Genomic DNA, 2,727 nt, shown 5'->3' with positions numbered 1-2,727 from the left:
TCCTTCTGCAAAATAGATGTCTAATAACTAGGAGACTTCTCCCCCTCTGCCCTGTAGCAGGAATAGGAGAGTTTCCAAAGTATCAGCATTAGTGAATATGAATTACAGGAATAGGAGAGTTTCCAAAGTATCATCATTAGTGAATATGAATTCTACTCTTTTTCAAGGAGTTGGAAGGAGATCGAACTGAGATTGAGGATATAATTTGGTCTTTTCCCCCTACTGTATTAGCAAGTGTATAAGAAACAATTCTCATTGCATTTTAAAGACTAAGCTGCAGTAGCTCAGAAGCTGTTCAATTATTCCTTCTGCTGGAGCAGACTTCAGTCAAAGGAGGAGTCTGGGGGTGGTTTCCACATCAACCATCTGTTTTTGCTGGTATTTGAGTCAAAGCCCACAATTGTCTCTCTTCCCCTGAGTTCACCCTTCACCCCCACCCCCCCCAAAGAAAAAACAAACTCAAAAGGCAGCAACCAACGTGTAGTTTAGCTGCTAATGCATCTTTTTCACTGGTGCTACAAAATGAGTTGTGTTTCCTGTACTCCCTACGCAGTCTGGGATCAGGTGATGCATGTAGCTCGCAGAGGGGAGTAAGTTGTTTCTTTATTTTTCCTTACTTCCTTACCCAGCCATGCTATACTATGTTTCATCTCTTTTTGCTTCCTGTGATGCGTGGCTTGTAACTCTTTCTCCTTCTGGCACAGAGTTCAGTTTTCATCCTAAATCCATTCTGTATAGTGATGATCTTATTTACAGGCAAAGTACTTCAACTTTTCTGGGCCTCTTCAGTAACCAGTGTGGCAGCAAGCATCTGTAACATCTGAATGATGTTGCTTTTCTATGAAGGAGGAACAACAAGATTCAAAAGAAAAGTTTCTCTAGGGTGACAGCCTTGGCAGCTGGCTGGAATGCTAAAAAAAGGAAAAAAAAAGGGCGAAAAAAAGCAAAAAAAAAAAAGCAGAAAAAAAAGCTAGGAAACAAAGTGATTTAACTCCTTTGGGGAGAGGACACCAAAAAGAAAAAACTAGAGCAATTAAGCAGTAGTGCAAACACTAGAATGTGAGTTGCATGTGGTGAAGCTGCAAAGAATGAATATATAAAAGTTCGTACCAAATCTGAGTATGCAGTGATGTTACAGTTAGCATAAAAGAAGCTGTCTGGCCAATCTCATTCAGTTTCTGTGTTTCTTTTTAGATACATCTGTACAGTTCAAAGAGAAAACATTTCATGTCCTAAATCAAATAACATAAAAGTTATAAAAATGGAATTGCTATTGTTTTTGTTATCCTGCACAATGACATTATACAAAAGAAGTTTCATAATAACAAAATGAAAAATGTTCTCCCTGTTCTTACCTTACTTGTTAATGTTAGGCTGTGAACTTAAACACCTAGATTTAACAAGAGTTTGTCTTTTGGTATTGGCAGTGCCTTTTTCTTGTCCTTTCTTGCAGTTGATTAAATGAGCAGAGTATTCCATATTTCCTGAACCATGTTATCCAGTGCTTGTGGATAAACTGTTAACATTAGTCTAAAAGCCTTGTGCTAGTTCAAACAATTTACATAAAACTGATAGAAGCACAGTTGCATATGTGATGTCAAAGTTCCTTATTCTATGTGTCTACATGTGTTTTGAAACATTTCTACCACCTTTGATGCAGAAAGGTTTTGATTTTTTTTATTAGAAAATTCTGATATTTCTGTTCTATGGTGGAATAAGACATGTTTCTCTCGGTTTCATACTGTGAACAAGGGAACTGTAACTGCAGTGTCAAGTTTCACCTTAGCAAGCCCATTTGCTATTTATTTATTTATTTATTTATTTATTGTCTACTAAGTAAGCAGGCTTTGAACTGGCATCTAAGTGATTTACTGGAAAGTCCCCTTTTAAAGTTGTCTTGCACAACATAATCTTGATAGGAATTGGGAGTTTATTATATAAAGTACTGCTAGAATATGTTAGCTGCTTGAAGACATGAGGGACATGGAGCTCCTGGAGTGGCTCCAGTGAAAGACAATAAAGATGATTAAGGGACTGGAGCACCTGACTTATGAGGAAAGGCTGAGGGAGCTGGGCCTGTTCAGCCTCAAGAGGAGACAACTGAGAGAAGACCTTGTTAATGTGCACAGCTACAGTTTGGGTGGGGAAGTAACTGAAACCAGTAGTGAGAAGGACTTAGGAGTGACAGTGGATGAGAAGCTCACCATGAGCTGCAGTGTGTGCTCCCAGCCCAGAAAGCCAGTTGAATCCTGAGCTGCATCAAAAAGAGTGTGGCCAGCAGGTCGAAAGAGGTGATTCTTCCCCTCTGCTCTGCTCTCATGAGACCCCACCTGGAATACTGCGTGCAGTTCTGGTGTCCTCAACATAAGAAGGACATGGAACTGTTGGAGCAAGTCCAGAGGAGGCCACAAAGTGGAGAAAAGAACTGGAGCATCTCTTCTATGGAGACAGACTGAGGAAGTTGGAGCTGTTCAGCCTGGAGAAGAGAAGGTTGTGTGGAGACCTCATAGTAAATTTTCAGTAGCTGAAGGGCTTACAAGGGAGCCAGAGAGGGACTGTTCGTTAGGAACTGCAATGATAGGACATGGGGTAACGGTTTCAAATGGAAAGAGGGCAAATTTAGGTTAGATATTAGAAAAAAGGTTTTTCCTGTAAGTGTGGTGATTCACTGGCACAGGTTGCCTGGGGAAGTAGTGGCTGGGGCAAACCCCGCAAGGTTCAAAACCC

This window comes from Acanthisitta chloris, unplaced genomic scaffold (genome assembly GCF_000695815.1).
Source record: "Acanthisitta chloris isolate BGI_N310 unplaced genomic scaffold, ASM69581v1 scaffold20765, whole genome shotgun sequence".
Lineage (NCBI taxonomy): Eukaryota > Metazoa > Chordata > Aves > Passeriformes > Acanthisittidae > Acanthisitta > Acanthisitta chloris.
This window is presented reverse-complemented; position numbering follows the sequence as displayed.